This window comes from Bufo gargarizans, chromosome 2, assembly GCF_014858855.1.
Source record: "Bufo gargarizans isolate SCDJY-AF-19 chromosome 2, ASM1485885v1, whole genome shotgun sequence".
In the NCBI taxonomy this organism is placed as follows: Eukaryota; Metazoa; Chordata; class Amphibia; order Anura; family Bufonidae; genus Bufo; species Bufo gargarizans.
The window spans coordinates 74,855,764-74,873,596 of NC_058081.1; positions in this window are offsets into that span (position 1 = coordinate 74,855,764).

Consider the following 17,833-nt stretch of genomic DNA (forward strand, 5'->3'; position numbering starts at 1 on the left):
AGATGTTTCATAGCCATTAGAGGTACTGTCAGAGAACTTAGATCTGACCAAGGATCTTATTTTGTCGGAGCAAAGAATGAATTGAAGAAAGCTCTAAAAGAGATCGATAAAGAAAAAGTAACTGAGTATTTGTTAGAGAAACAATGTGATTTTCATATGAATGCTCCACATGCAAGCCCAGCCATACAGGAGGAGTTTGGAAAAGACAAATCAGAACTGAAGGAAATGTGTTAAGTTCAGTGTTGAAAAAGAACGCCGGAAGAATAGATGATGCTTCACTTAGGTCCTTGTTCTATGAAGTAATGTCTTTTGTTAACAGTCGTCCCTTTACAGTTGATAATATCAATGATCCAACAAGTTTGGGCCCTTTAACTTCCAACCATCTACTTCACCTTAAAGAGGACCTTTCATCTGGCAAAACATTGTGAACTAAGTGTCATGATCTGTACAGCGGCGCCCAGGGATCTAACTGCACCTACTATTATCCCAGGGCCCCGCTCCATTCTCCTGCTATGCCCTCCGGTATGTTCGGTCACTTAATTATAGTAGGTGGAGACTTAGGGGACTTGGTTATAGTAGGAGGAGACTGCCCTTGTTCTCCTGGGCGTCTCCTTGTTCCAGGTTGTAGCACTGGCCAATCGCAGCGCAGAGCTCACAGCCTGGGAGGTTTTTTCTTTCAGTCTGTGAGCTCTGCGCTGTGATTGGCCAGTGCTACAGCCTAGGAGAAGGAGACGCCCAGGAGAACAAGGGCAGTCTCCTCCTACTATAACCAAGTGACCGAACATACCAGCGGGAGAACGGAGGGTGCCCTGGGATAATAGTAAGTGCAGTGAGATCCCTGGGCGCCGCTGTACAGATCATGACACTTTGTTCACAATGTCTTGCCAGATGAAAGGTCCTCTTTAAGTCTGATTACATACAGCCACCACCTGGCAAGTTCACCAAAGAAGATTTATATGCTAAAAGGAGATGGCAAAGATTTTAATATCTATGAGAACAGTTTGGAAATAGATGAAGAAAAGAGTACTTAGCCAATCTTATGCTAAGAAGTAAATGGCAAACACCCAGAAGAAATGTCCAAGTTGGTGACATAGTGTTAGCAAAAGAAGATTTACCTAGAAGTCGATTGAAATTGGCCAAAGTTCTAGAAGTTCAAAAGGATGAAGACAAACTAGTAAGAAGAGTGATGTTACAAATAGAGACTCAAAACTTGACAAAAGGGGAAAACGTCTCACTACTCCACTCAAGTTGGAACGTCCTATACAGAAGTTGTTTTACTTGAGTGATAAAAGACACTTGGCAGTTGAGAACATGATGGAAAATTCCTCAAATTCATGTTTAAGTCCTACTACTGAGAACATAGAATTATAGGTAATTTTGGTGGGAGTGTAGCTGGCCAGCTAAGACCTGTCCTAGGTTGCTAATATAGCTTATATGTTTATACAGCTAGACCTGCCAATAACCTTAATACAGTTCCTATGTTTGTGTGTTAAAGACAAAAGCAGAGTTATTTACAGTGACTTCATGTTTGGATGTCATATAAATGTTATATATATTGTCCACAGAAGCAGAAAAGATAATATGCCTTTAAGACACATATGGATGTGAGGTAAGCTCAATGACGCAGCAGAAGCAACAGGAAGCATAGAGTTAAACTGTTGTTGCTGGGCAGGAGTCTAGACCAATCACAGCCAGCCTCACACACAGCCTGTGTGGGAAATTCCCTAGCAGGAGCTGCTGGCAATTATTATTCACCAGAGAGAGAAGCTGAACAGACATTCATCCATTAAGAGCTGTGTTTTATGGAAGCAGAGAGGCCAACATAGGTATTCAAAACAGTTATATAATGTTCCTGCTGTTATTATAGTGATTAGAACTGTATACTGAACCAGTTATATGTGTGTTTACTTACAGTTCCACCAATTGCAAATACTATACAATTGCAAACAACCATACCAGATCATACTCAACCAATCTTGAAATAGTTACTGCTAACTGCATATTGCGACCAAATTCAATAAGTGAGGTTAGACCTCAGATATACCTCTCAGAGAGATCATAAAGTGTTTAAATAACTTAAAGTAAGAGTACAGTAGAAGGCGTTCGACCGGATCCACTGGGGCTACCTTGAAGCGGTGCTGGGCAAATTTGGTTTTCCACCAAGGCTTCTATCCTCCATTTTAGTGCTATATTCCAAGCCCTCGGCCAGAGTATACTCCTCAGGAGCCCTTTCCGCACCCTTTGGGATCACTAATGGCACAAGACAGGGGTGCCCCCTTTCCCCCCTCCTATTTGCACTAATGATGGAGCCTCTGGCTCACCAAATCAGGTTATCCCCGGTCATTGAAGGCATTACTATTGGTGAAACAGAACACAAAATAGGCTTGTTCGCGGACGATGTCATTATTTCAATTACAGACCCCTTAACCTCATTAGCAGCTGTCTCAGATATCATTGATCAGTTTAGTCGGGTGAGCTACTATAAAATTAATTCTCATAAATCGCTTATACTAGGAATGTGGCTCTCGCTAGATACCAAAAGGGCCATCTCAGCTAAATTCCCCTTCAAATGGGCCGAAGGAAGTATTCCTTACTTAGGTATAACCCTTACATTCCCCCTAAGTAACCTCCAGTCTGTTAATTACAACGCTATCACTGCGCAAATTAAAAATGACATAGTGACCTATTCGCATTACCCTCTTTCCTGGATGGGCCGAGTTGCTGCGTCCAAAATGTTTCTTTTGCCAAAGATCTTGTACTTATTTCGGAACTTGCCTGTTATTGTGCCCCGCAGATATATTGCCTCACTCCAAACCCTTATATTACAATTCATATGGAAAAAGCAAAGGGCGAGAGTAGCGGCCGATATCCTATACAAGCCTGTTAAACTGGGGGGACTGGGATGTCCATGCCTTCTTACATATTACCAAGCTACTGTGCTCGACCAGCTCAAAAGCTGGTGGATTAATGACACCGCAAAGAAATGGGTACAGATGGAAACTAGCTTGACTCGTGCACCCTCACTGCAGCACTTACTTTGGCAAGGATTACTCTCCAAAACGCCCCCTCGATCTACATCTATCACTAGTCAAGCTGGAATGTCACTATGGACCAAGTGTCCACTTATCCCAAAAATCCTTCCACTCAGGATTACGGATGCTCCGTTGTCAGCTTTCAGTGCCTGCTTGCCGGATACTGATTTCTCACAATGGGAATCTAAGGGAATCCTTTCAGTGTCCCGAATTTTAACTAATGGGGCCCTTATATCATTCACAGAATTAAAAGAGCGGTATCAAATCCAGTGGTCTGATTTTTACAAGTACCTCCAACTACGCCATCTCCTAGCATCCAAGAACATTGCACACACTACTCATTCCTCTATGTATACTGCATATTTCCAGAACCCCAGAATACGGAAGGGAGGTATTTCTGAGGCCTATAGGGGGTTGCAGCTCTCAGTTACTATATCAAAATTCCCGTTCCAGACTAAATGGGAGAAAGACTTAAATAAAACTTTTGCGCCAGCACAATGGGCCTTTGTTTTCTCCCTGAGCTCTAAAACCTCAAAATGTGTCGACCACCTAGAGGCCTCAAGGAAACTCCTTTATAGGTGGTATTATACTCCTTATCGCCTATCCATCATATACCCAACCACCTCAAACGTTTGCTGGAGATGTCTATCAGCAGTTGGCAATTTACTGCACATCTGGTGGACCTGCCCTGCTGTCAACCGTTTCTGGTCCAACATATTGTCACTTATAGGTGCTGTAATAGGGAAGACACTTCCCGCATCCCCGGAAATAGCATTGCTCTCCTTGGGGCTGGAATGTTTAGATTTGAAGGACCTCACTATTGCTTTTCATATACTAACAGTAACAAGAGTGGCAATAGCCAAACGGTGGAAGAGTAGGGATATCCCAACCATACCAGAAATCATTGCTAAAGTTCACTATAATTACGGCATGGAACTACTGATTGCAAAACAACTTTGCCGGTTATCAAGTGTCAGTGTCAGGTGGCGTAACTGGGCGTCTTATATATCTAAACATTACCCATCTTTGCCAAATCTACCAGTATAAAAAATGTATACCTCAATTTATTGCTTGATTTTAACTGTGGTGCAGTGTTTATTATTGTTTGTTTGTTGGTCGTCTTTCACGGCCTTGTTTCCTTTTTTTTAATGTAAATGGAAGCTTTTCATATGATATCTTCTATCCTGAATACTTGTAATATGTTGAGCAAATAATACTGTAATTTACGGTAATGTAACACTATGGAAGATGTTGTACGCTCTAATTTTCAAATAAAGAATTGGTGAAATAAAGTAAGAGTACAGATACTCAAGAGAGAAATATATCCACCATTTTATGTTGAATGACAAGCTTGAACAGTTGAACCACCATCTTATGCATACCGCCATCTTGTGATATCTTTTCAACACGTGTTATGCACATGGACTATCTGCTGCGGAGGCGGCAGTGTTCTATATGAAGAAAAGTTGAAGTTAATAAAGAAGTTATTTCAAGCATTTGATGTGCTCATTAAACCTACTGTTTCCATAGAACCGCGCTAGAGGGATTACATTCTTCTAATGCCACAGCGCAAATGGCATTTCATAGTGCTGCGCCTGCCACACGCCAGTCTTTGTAAATGTGCCTTGTTATGTTGGTGGTCCATGAACGCCACTTTACTCACTGTGCCATTCGGCATTATGGTTGCCGACATTACTTTTAAACTGCTGGCTCCATGATCCTGCCAAATATTCCCTTACCCAACCAACAGCTGTGGGTCAAAGGGTACTTAAGACACGCACCCTCTCCAGGCATAGGGTGCCTGAGCTTTAGGTTCCCTGGTGACCAGCAAAGGTTTTTTGAAATTTAGTGCTTCTGTGATTCTCGTGTGTTATCTTGCCTTAGTTCCTGTCATTCTCCAGCCTTGTACCTAGCCTGCCTGTGTGTTCCTGTACTTCCACTTTCAGCTTTGTTCATGTTTTAGTTAAAGCTTGTCCATGCCTTCTCCGTGCTTCTGCTTCTCCACCACTAACCTGCCTGACAATTTATCCCAGGGATGCTCAACCTACGGCCCTCCAGATGTTGCAAAACTACAACTCCCAGCATGCCCAAATAGCTGTATGCTGTGCAGGCATGCTAGGAAATGTAGTTTTGTAACAGCTGGAGGACTGAAGGTTGGGCATCCTTGATCTATCCTGTGTTCATCTCTGCTACCTGTCTAGATCTCAAATACTAGCATATCTATCTAAGTGGCTGTTCAGACTAATCCTGTAGTTTTTGTGTGTCTCTGTATTTTGAGATTCCGGTGCTTGCACCGGTGTCCCTGGCCAACTTTACCGGGAGTATCTCAAAATGTTGCTCACCTGCAGCGAAGTCCAGATCCCTGTACAGTGGTTAAAGGGTGAATACCAGAGGAGTGCTGGAATAACGCACTTAGGGTTAGCCCAACCAGCTGGTTGGCACAGTTGGTCCACACTCACTGATCAGTTACATGTAAGCTAGGCTGTGCGACCTGTGCATGTAACTGACCATACTACACATGGACTAATGGTATGTAGACGGCTAAACATCACATCTACATGTAACTGTTGTCTACAGATGTGTGTCCCCAAAGACTACATACACCACTCTGCCTTGCCAATGATGTATCACTCTAAATCAATAGACAGTAAAGGCCCTTTGGGGTATGGCCACACAGTCAGGTATCTGCATGCAGTTTTGAAAGCCAAAATCAAAAGGAGAGAAAATACAGTGGTCTCTCAAGATACAATGGTCTCAGGATCCAATATTTTCAACATATAATGGTCTTTTCTGACACATCGTAAGTTGAAACTAGAATCAACATACAATGTCTCAGACTCAGATCCAACCAATCAATGCCACTTCTCTGGTAAAATATCTGTATTAGTTGGTAGTGACCAGCTATTCCTGACTGTTATATGTAAGGACTTCTTTTATCTGTCGTAGTTATCTGCTTATTTTTTTAAAATCTTAATTTTCTCTTATCTTGGATGACATTTTGGGGCTTTGGAACCGATTACTTAAGTTACAATGGCTTCAACATACAACTGTTGTCCTGGAGTCAATTAATATTGTAACCTGAGGGGCCACTGTATAAAGGACAGATACTGTACAACTTCTCCTCCCTGGATTCACTCTTGGTTTTAGCTTCAAAAACTGCATCAGGAAACTTGACCATGTGGCTGTACCCTTTCACAGGCCGACACAGCAGGCAATTGTCTGGAATGATTATCCCAGTAATTACCTGCTGTGAGAGCTGCATTTACAGGCAGCAATCACAAGTTATTACTTTTGCGATCACTCCTCCCCATAAAGAATTGTTTCTTCTGGGCAGCAGATCCCCGGGGCACATTTACAAAGACCAATCTTTGTTTCCCGTTGAGCTGCTGGAAAATTAGCCTAATTAATGACGAGGCATCCCTGCTTCACCCCTATGCCGCACAACTGTCAAAAACTTTTAAACACCGGTCAAAAAGGGGACTTGCGACTATTTTTACGACTAAAATAGTCACAAGTCCCTTGATAAATAAAACCCACTGTTTACACAGCAGACTCTACTGTTCGTTCCCAATAGTTTGACAGCATTAAAGGTGTCGACAAACACTCTTTCACTGGATGACTGTGTCGGTCCGCCGGCATGGACGATCATTGTTCCTGCGCCACAGATCATGGTATATAAACAGTGATCTGCTGCGATGAAACAATGATTGCCTATGGGGACAAGCGATCGCTGAATTGTTTGTCTGTCCCCATACAATGGAGGTGACTGCTGCATGTAAATGCTGCTCTCATCTCCACTGATGATCTGACCGTGACCAGGAACATCTGCTTCATTCCCGATCATCTGTCAGATAAGGGTCCTTTTACACAGTCCAATTAGGTGTCTGCATCATGCTTCGGGTAATCAGCGGTACCTTTACACAGGGAAATTATCAGGAATGAGGGGTCCTAGGGAGACACCTACCCAAGCCTGTGTATAGGGGCCTTTAAATGCGTAGTCCGCTTGTTGGAAGTGGGGGTTCTACCGCTGGGACCCCCACTGATCACGAGAACAGGGGACCCATACCACCTGCAGCCCCCCTGAAATGAATGGAGCGGCCATGCGTATGTGCGACCATTCATTTTAGAGGTGCTGCAGGCGGTAGGGGGCTCCGGTTCTCATGATCAGTGGGAGTCCCAGTGGTAGAACCCCCACCGATCTAATAGTTATGTGGATAGTGTGTGGCCTACCAGGAAAGATTGTGGCTTAAAATGTGCCAATGAGCATAAAAAATGTGCAAAAATTTTGGAACAGAGGGGCAAATTTATAAAGATCTGCATTTTTACGCTGGTCTTTGTTTCCCCTTGCGCAGCTGGAGGACTAGACTAATTTATGATGAAGTGTGTGCATTTTCATGAATTTGGCTAATCTAAGGCAGCCATGCACAAACATGTTAGTAAATTTACCGGGATCAGAGTCACGTCCCTGGAACGGCCTCCATCCTGCCCAACTGTCAAAAACATTTCAGGGAAAGTTCACACTTCAGTTATTTGGTCAGTTATTTCCATCAGTAAGGCCTCCTGTGCGCCCAGTGGCCGTGCTGCGGACTGCAAATTTTGGACATGTCCTATCCTTTTGCGGAACGAAAGTACGGGACGAAACCCCATGGAGGCACTGTGTAGTGCTTCCGTAGGGTTCCGTTCCGTGCTTCCGTATCTCCGGATTTGCAGGCCCATTGAAGTGAATGGGTCCGCATCCGTGATGCGGAATGCGCACAGAACGGCGCCCGTGTATTGCGGATCCCCTTTTTGCATTCTGTATACGGACCGTATACGAAACCATTCATTTAAATGGATCTGCAAAAAAAATGGAAGGTACTCTGTATGACTTCCGTTTCCGTATTTCCGTTTTTCCGTTCCGTTCAAAGATAGAACATGTCCTATTATTGTACGCATAACGGACAAGAATAGTACTGTTCTATCAGGGGCCAGCTGTTCTGTTTCGTCATCCGTATTTTTTGCGGGTCGCAAAATACTGAAAAAGCCATACGGTCGTGTGCAAAAGGCCTTATTGTGAGCCAAAACCAGTAGTGAAACCTACTCAGAGATAATGTAAAATGGAAACATCTGCACCTGTTCTGTGTTTTTGACCCGGACCTGGTTTTGGCTCACAATAACTGATGGAAATAACTGACCAAATATCTGAAGTGTGAACTTGGCCTTACTGTCAAGGGACCCTTCTATAAAATATATAAAGTATTTCTATAAAATGTACATATTGTGTATACATTGTGTAAGAGGCAGGATCATGATGTAACTACTAGGGTAGCAGGCAAAGCGGCTGCTATGGGGCCCAATAACTAAGGGGCCCATTTCCCCTCAGACATACAGTATGCACAGTTAGAGATGTATACGGACAATGGAAGAGCAGGTAAAAAATGAAGGGAAGGCAGTGTTCGCACGGTGCGCGGCCTTCCCTACAGCCAGCTTATTGGCGGGGGTGCCGGGTGTCAGACCCCTCCTGAGCATAGGTCATCAATATTAAAATACAGCAAAACCCCTTTAATTATACAATATTAATAGCAGATAATATTTCATATACCAAATATATTTCTACACCGGCTCCACCCAAAACTGGCACCAACTCCACAGCCCTGCCTAAGGCCTCTTTTTTTTTCCGTTTCCATTCCATTTTTTTTTTGTGTTCCATTGCGGTCCGTATGTGGAACCATTCACTTCAATGGGTCCGCAAAAACATTGGAAGGTACTCTGTATGCATTCCGTTTCCGTATTTCCGTTCAAAGATAGAACATGTCCTATTATTGCCCGCAAATCACGTTCCGTGGCTCCATTCAAGTCAATGGTTCCGCAAGAAAAACTGAATGCATACGGAATGCATCCATATGTCTTTCTTATCCGTTCCGTTTTTGCGGAACCATCTACTGAAAATTTTATGCCCAGCCCAATTTTTTTATGTACTTACTGTTTGAACATTATTGTATGCTTCCATTTCCGTTTGCGATCTGCAAAAAAACGGATCGCAAATGGAACGGAAACACTACTGAAACAAAAACCCGGAAAATTAATCCGTTAAAAATGGGTCGCAAAATACTGAAAAAGCCATACTGTCATGTGTAAGAGGTCTTAAACTGCATGGTATGGCCACATGGTGTGGGTGTGCAGTGACTGAGATGCAGCCGTGGTGCAGCAAGAGTCACGTGGCCATGCAAACAACGGCAGAATTCATCTAATATTTTTTTTTCACTGTTTCACTAATGGTAACGCGATAACCCACCAACACACAAAACCATTAAGAACCAACAGCGAAGAAGCAATCAGTTTGGAATGAGTGTGTTGAATACTTCCATAGCTTGCATGGCTGTGCAGCAGCTGAGATGCGGCTGTGAAATCTTGCCGCACCCTGACCCTGACAAGTCTATACCCCATCATTGCGCACCATTTCAGTGAGGCCTCATGCACACAGGCATTACTCGGCCGTTCCATGCATTGGGGATCGAAATTTGCACGGGCACTATTTTTTTGCGGTGTGGAGGCATGAAGAGAAACCCTACGGAAACACTCCATAATGCTTCCATGGGGTTCTGTGCCTCTGTTCCGCACTGAATGGGTACGCATCTGTGATGTGGTGAGCACACAGCCGGTGCTTGCATATCGCGGAGCGGCTGTTTGCTGGCCACGGACGGCATGAGGCCTCATGATTGTGTGGGTACGTCTCCTGGCACCCCTGTCGAGCGTTTTAGCCTTTTAATAGGCCTCTGACGTCACGTCCATTGACCACATCAATTTTGGGCAGCTCAGTCCCATTCAAGTGAATGGGAGTAAGCTGCAATACCAAGCGCAGCCACCATAAGTGTATGGCGCTTTGCCTGGTATAGTATAAGGAGGATGCTGCGGCCCCTTCTAACAGCAAATCAACGGGAGTCGGACCCCCATGATCTGATCCTGAGGATAAGTAATCAAAATGTTAAGGCTACATGCACACGACCGTGTGCCCCCCGTGGCCGTATTGCGGGCCATACAGCGAGTCCACAATACACCGTGTGCATTCCGCATCACGGATCGCGGACCCATTCACTTGAATAGGTCTGCAATCACTGGGATGCGGAACGGAGGCACAGATCGGAAGCACTACGGAGCAGTGCTTCCGTGGTGTTTCTGGCCGTGCCTCCTCACCGCAGAAAAGTAGCGCATGCACTACTTTTTTGCGGTGCGGACCGTCGGATGCGGATCGCGGACCCCATTCAAGTGAATGGGTCCGCGATCCGCATGCGGCTGCCCCACGACCTGTGCCCGTGCATTGCGGACCGCAATTTGCACGGAGCCCTAACGTTCTAATTCTGGAAGGCCCGTTTAAAGATGCCGTTCAGCATAAATACATTGCCTATTATTCTGTAATATTACCTCTGATTTTAGTTTTAGATTCGGCCTTCACTGTGACAATTGTGCACACCTGCCAGTATGCTCCTCTACTGTCTGAGGACACTGAAGTGCCCTGGAGGATGCCCAGAAAAGCGTGCCAACATCACCTGTGCTGTGGAGATGGATCGCTGCATGCAGGGCTCATATGTGGAATACATTTTCTATTTATTCAGCTGATTTAACAATGTATCAGAGGATCGGTTAATATTTCCTGCTCACAGAGAGTTTATTTGTTCCCTTTGTCTCTGCCAGGTTGGGCAATGCTTGCTGAAACAGAAAAAAAAAAAGCTTATTATAATGGAGCACATGTGCCTCCTGCAGAGGTGGACATAGTGACACACACACATCCCACCACAGCGCCCCCTGGGCCTGAGCCGTATAACAATGGGGTGTAAGGAGTAGACTGGAAAGTTTAGAAAAAGAATAGGAATTACAGGAGACGCGGCTGAGAGAGAATGAGGACAGGGGTAATCATTCTCTGCCCCCAGGCACATAGATATGGTGGCTGGTGACAGTGACCAGTTACTGTGCTCATCCCGTCAGCGCACATCGCCCCCCGGCAGAAATCTGTCAGTTTTCCCCGCAGGGCAGATCAGCACTAGACCTATTAGGATAAACAGCGTCTCTCAGTGACAGAATCAGAAAGCGCTCCTCCATCTGACAATCAAATAAGGTGTAGTTCATTCTGTGATTTCTCCGCATGTTAGAAGCACTGGACCTCTGTTCTAAAGAGCTTACAATCTAATTCCAAGTTATCAGAACTCAGGGTTTTATTATTTAGTGCAGTTATTTCACATTTCCTATGGTGCCTGAGCTGAGCAGATTGATATATGGTTTTATGGGAATAGATTCAGTAGAACTTGTACTTTATTCATCTAAATCTCTTCTTAAAGGGATTCAGGAGGAAACCGAACAATACATGTGATCCGCCTGCAATAAAGAATAGATTGTTACTTACCTGACAAATCCCACACTGGTGCACTGGTTTTCCCAGCCAGAATCAGTTTTCCCAGTTGCGTTGGTGATGTCACGTCGAAAACATGTGAAAACTGCAGCCAGTCATTGGCGTCAGCGTTGCACAAAAAATGATTGGCCGCAGCGGTGATGTCATGTCAACAACATGTGAACTCTACAGCCAATCACTGGCCTCAGCGGCGCACTGAAGAGGCCAGTGACTGACTGCAAAGGTGATTTCATGTAGACAGCATATGACCTGCATCCACTCAATGGCCTCAGCAGTGCACAAAAGAGGCCACTGATTGGCTGCAGCAGTGATGTCATGTGTTGTCGACGTGATGTCATTACTGCATCCAGGTAAACACTGCCTGGCCGGGAGAATTGGAGCAGTGGTGAGGGAGCTGTTAAGTAAGGGCTTGTTCACACGATCGTCACCCCTCCGTGCCAGTGCTGTGGACCGCAAATTGCGGTCTGCAGTGCACAGGTACTGACCGTGGGCCAGCTGCATGCGGATCGTGGACCCATTCGCTTGATTCGATCCGTCCGTTCCGCAAAAAGATAGAGCAAGTTCTATCTTTTTGCGGTGCGGAGGCACGGAACGGAACCCCAGGAAGCACTCCGTAGTGCTTCCGTGGGGTTCCGTTCTGTGCTTCCATTCCACACCGCATCTCTGGATTTGCGGACCCATTCAAGTGAATAGGTCCGCATCCGTTATGCGGAATGCACACGGCCGGGGCCTCGTGAATTGCAGACCCGCCGTATGCGGGCCCAATACGGCAACGGAGGGGCAACGGTCATGTTAACGAGCCCTAAGTAACAAACTTTTCTTTATTACAGGCAGATCTGGTTTCCTCCTCAATGGAAATAACCTTTAAAGCAGGCATCCTCAAACTGCGGCCCTCCAGCTGTTGTAAAACTACAACTCCCACAATGCCCTGCTGTAGGCTGATACCTGTAGGCTGTTCGGGAATGCTGGGAGTTGTAGTTTTGCAACAGCTGGAGGGCCGCAGTTTGAGGATGCCTGCTTTAAAGGTACCATACTGATAGCCATGCCTTAATCCTTTCAGCCTCAGAGGATTTTTTCAGCGTTTTGTTTTTCACTCTCTGCCATAACTTTTATATTTTTCCATGCACATATATAAGGGATTCTTTTTTTGGTGGGACAAGTTCTACTTGTACTTTTTAATGGCACCATTTATTGTTGCATACAGAGTAGTGGGAAACTGGAAAAAAAATCTAAATGGGGTGGAATTGAAAAAAAAACCCACAATTCCACCCTAGTTTTATGGGTTTTGTTTTTACGACATTGCCTATATTATTCAAAATAATATACACCAATTATTACTTACAATATTATTTTAATATGATTATACAATAATAAAATTTAATTCCACCATATTCCAAATTACATGTAATAAAATTCATAAAAGGACCCACTATAGTAAAAAAAAAAAAGTTAATGAATGTCCTATGCCATGATTATATTCTATGCTGAATTATAGCAGTGAAACTGTGCAACAAAAGGTGCCAAGAGAAGTATTACGGTAAATCAAAAGTTTTAAATACAAGATAATAATACAGTGCTAGTGCAAAATTATTTTCCAATAATTGAACATATAAAAAGTGAACAATCAAAAAATGCCTGCTATAGTATATAAATGCCATAAAGTACATATGCAATAATTGGATAAGAGAATACTGACTAGGCTGAGACATGTTAAATAGTAATGTGGACCTAGGAGAACCTCAACGCTTTTCGCTCATCACATTTTCAGGAGGTATGTATTGGAATATACCTGTGATAGGCATCGAAGCCTCCAGCAGGCTCCAGACTATCATTACCAGGCAACAGCTTCCCCGATCTCAGCGGAGGGAAGCTGTGACCAGCACGGGAGTGCAGTGCTCTATAATTTTCACCACGAAGATGTCATGGTCACATTTGACCACAGAATCTGAGTCGTTAAATGTCTGCAATCAGTGTTATTGCCGATCAAAGACATTAGCCCCAGGAGTCTGTGATAGATCTTTGAACTGTACATATTACTGCCTTATGTACTATTACTCCCATCTTCACCACAGTAAAGAAAGACTTTATTTATTACAACCTGTGGCCTGGTTATTGACTCCACCATACATCAACCAGTCCTCTGCATCTGACCTCCTACCTAAGGCCTCTTGCACGAGGTCTATAAAAAACGTATCCGCAAAAAATACGGATGACAACTGTGTGCATTCCGTATTTTACGGAACAGCTGGCCCTAATAGAACAGTTCTATCCTTGTCCGTAATGCAGACAATAATAGGACATTCAAAGGTGAAGCCAGGGATTTAAGAAACAGGTTCAGGGGATACCCTGACGGAGTTCTGCGAACAGCCTATGAAGCAGCATGTTCTAAGAACAGAGATATGCTCCTTATACCCAAGAAACAGAGGATGGGGTCATCCATGTCCCCCAATACTGCCCGGATTATAGGTACCTTTGACGATGCCCATCAAGAGGTCAGACAGGTGCTATAGTGTAATATACTGGGATATATTAAAAGCAGACCCAGACTTGGAAGATATAATAGGACCATATCCCCAGATAACATACAGGAAGGGAAGAAGCCTAAGGGACAGACTGGTTAATAGCCACTACACTAATAGCCTCCTTTGAATCCTGGTAACTGGCTTTCGAGGAAGCCTGTGGGTACATTCAAGTGTGGTAGGTGTACAGCCTGTAGTCAGGTTCTCAAAACTAAGACCTTCACGGGCTCCTACACACGTAGAGAGTACACATTCGTGACTTTGTGAACTGTCTGACCATGGGCGTAGTATACCGGGCACAATGTTCTTCCCCCTTTGACTATGTGGGCAAAACAAAGAGAGAATTTAGGCGTCGGATCAGAGAGCATGTCAATGACATCCACAATAAAAAAGATACATCAGTGGCACGTCATGTCAACCAGTGCCACGGTGGAGACACCACCTGCCTCAAGTTTACAGGCATTCAACACGTCCCCAAACCAAGGAGGGGCGGAGACTGGGATAAAGTGATCCTGAAGGCAGAAACGAGATGGATATACAGACTTAAATCTGTGACACCAAGCCATTTTTGGAAAGTATCTACATATTTAGGAAATATCTCTGTATATGTATAACTAACAAATACAAACCCCACCCCTCCTCCCATAAGCATCTGACTTCCAGTCTATCTTCTCTCTTTATGCCTAGGGAGCCTATATCCCCATGCAAAAGATCGAAAGAGCAAGGGTGTATGGATACATGGTAAAACAGTCTACTGTGTATATATTACCAGTATAGTACTCGGTCCCTTTATATTGAATAGCTCCTATCTTCAATCTAAAACTGACCTGATGAGCACTGACAATGGAGTACCAAGCCATTAATATAATACATTCAGTTACCCTTCTTAGTCTGTTCCTGAGTAATCGCTTTTTAGCTGCCAGGACAGACAGGGTTAATGCAATCTGGGTTTCTCTTCAGCCCGTCTGAATATCACCCTCTCCCCTCAACCCAATGCTCAGCCTAAAACGATATGATGTGATCATAAACAAAGCCTTGCTGTACGGTGAATCATAGTAACAACTCACGCCCACGGACCAGGTCATTTCCGGCTAGTAACGGAGCACATCGAGCCCGGCCCTGCAATGAGGCGGTACCTCGTGACACTGTGTCTCTGTGCGGAATTGGCTGGCAGTGACAGTGGGAGTAATCAATGCGCGGCACACCCACAGGGCCTATTGGCCAACTGAAATGTGTCAACCAATATTAACCGGACAGAATGATATAAAAAAAAAAGAAACGGACCCCCAAGGAGTCATAATAATCACCAAAAAAATGAAGCTGACTTTTGTGTATGTGAAAATCCAAAAAGCTTTATTGTAAATATAAATGAACAATACATACATGTGGGACACACACATAAGGCGGGACACACAAATGAGGAGCAGGACCCAAGGAGAGGCCGGGAGATCAGTGCACGAAAATACAGGGAAAAAGAATACTAGCTGGAAGAGCATACCTCAGAGCCTCATGGCAGCAACGCCCCAAACACAATGCAAAGGAGGCAATCGTAGAGACTGAGGTTAAGATGGAAGGAACACAATTAAACATACCCTGAATGGTGCAAAGATCTCTCGGCCAACTCCTGACCCAACGCCGTTTCGCCAGTAAATCTGGCTTCTTCTGGGGATGCGGAAACACATAAAAACATCTCCCCTATATAGTGCCCACACAGGTGTGTGGAAGATAATTAAGATTGCAGGACCGGAATGACGTCAGCACCAATGGAATTGGAGCCCCAGTACTTAAGAGCCAATAATAGGACCAAAAGCACCTAATAGGGGCAGGCACCCTTTCCTCCCTCCCACATAGCGCAGTAGTTCACTATACTCTATTGTCTCATTCATTTTAGTAGAAATTAATAAAAGTTATGTCTTAACTTAAATACAAAAAGGCATACTCAGTTCACCATATATATAATAATAGGACATGTTCTATTTTTTTTTTTCAGAACGTAAATACAGACATATGGAAACGGAATGCACACGAGTAACTTCCGTTTTTTTTGCGGACCCATTGAAGTGAATGGATCCACATACGGTCTGCAAAAAAACTGAACGGACACGGACAGAAAATACGTTCGTGTGCAAGAGGCCTTACCCTGCCAAACCATCTACCATCAAGGGCACCTCAACTACCATCAGGCAGAAGCCCCAATACCAGGGTGCGCCCTATAGTCACTGCGTGGCACTAGGGAGCACCAATGTGAAGGTTGCCACCACGAACAGTGAGTACTTCCATCACTCTCAGAGCCATAACAATCACTCCTATCCTGCAGTAACTTCCCTGCGGCTCGCTGCATCAGGATGCCTGAGAAAACCACATAGACCACATTTGTAAAATATATTGAAAAATATAACAAAAAAAAGAAAACATTTACCCCTTTCACAATTTTGCATATAAAAATAAACAATAATAAATTGAACATAATTAGTATTGCAGTGTCTGAAAAGGTGGCTGACGAATACTTATCGTATGTGTTTTTTGGTCACTTTGCCCCAACCCCGATGTGGTTGGGGAATAAAAAGCAATCAAAAAGTTGTACGGTATGTGTCCCAAAATTGCCAAAATTGTGCCAACAAAAACTACAGCTTCTCTCCTAAAAAAAAAAGAAGAAAAAAAAGCCCTCACACAACTCTGTAGACAGGAATACAAAAAAGCTATGAGTGTTAGAAGATGGCGGTACAAAATGTGGGGGGAAAAAAGTGGACGAGAAAGTAGGCGTGGTTAAGTATGTTAATTAGTTTCACACCAGATTTATCACTGTGACTTTCTTAACAAGTTGCAAAAAAATAAAAATAAAAACTCCACTGAGGAAGAGGGGTGGCATAGAAAAAAGGGTTTCGTTTAAAGGTGCGCCAAATTTATCAAACAATATGCAATGTGAAATTTATGGGGGTTTTTTGTGTGTGCCAAACAAGGGGGCAAAAAACACAAGGAAACTGTCATAAAATGCCACTACAAAAAAAAACTATGCAAACATGTAACATGGCCATAGGATTTTTTTTTTTGCTTCCCCCCCAAAAAAAACCACTGGAATGTGAAAGCACCCGAATACTGTTATATTCTGCATTGTTATTTGTGCAGTTCCCTGACATATTGGACCAGCTTTTTACACTGGTCTTAGTTTTCCCCTTTGCTCTGTCGTAAGATTCGACTCTAATTGATGACGAGGCATGTGCTTTGTCATAAATGAGGCTCATCTGTGGCAGTCCTTGCGCCTGACATAAAAATGTCGACAAACCCTAGCTGGCATAGTTTTTCTCTAACATTTGCACCTGTTTCCAAGCGTAAATGTTAGTAAATTTGCTGGGGTTGAGGTCTCGGCCCCAGCACGGCCACACTCCACCTCCATCCCGCCCAACTGGCAGACACAACTTAAATATTGTTGCACGGCCAGGCCCGTCTTTAGTATTGATTGGGCCCTGAGCAAGAATTGACTTGGGCCCCCTGGATCCCGCCTTCCCACACCATAGCAGGCAATCACGCCCTTCTCCACAACACACACACACACACACACAAAATAAATCCACACACCTCGTAGAGTAGTAAACTTTAATGATGATGAGTGGCCACTAGAGGTGTTCCTTGGCAGTAATGTAAATACTGCCTTCTTTCTGAAAAGGCAGTGTCTACATTAAAAAGCTTGCAGAGGGAAGGGATGCAAATGAGCTCTTAACAAGCTCTGCCTCTAATGCCACCAGATGTAAGGCAGCTATCCTATAAGCCAATGTTCAGCTCTTAAAATAAGCCTTGAGACATGACTTGGATATTAAATAAGCCAGCATCTCATCTGCAGACAGCTGTTTCGGGGTGATTGCCCCTCATCAGTGCAGAGCAGAGAGTACTGGCTTAACTGG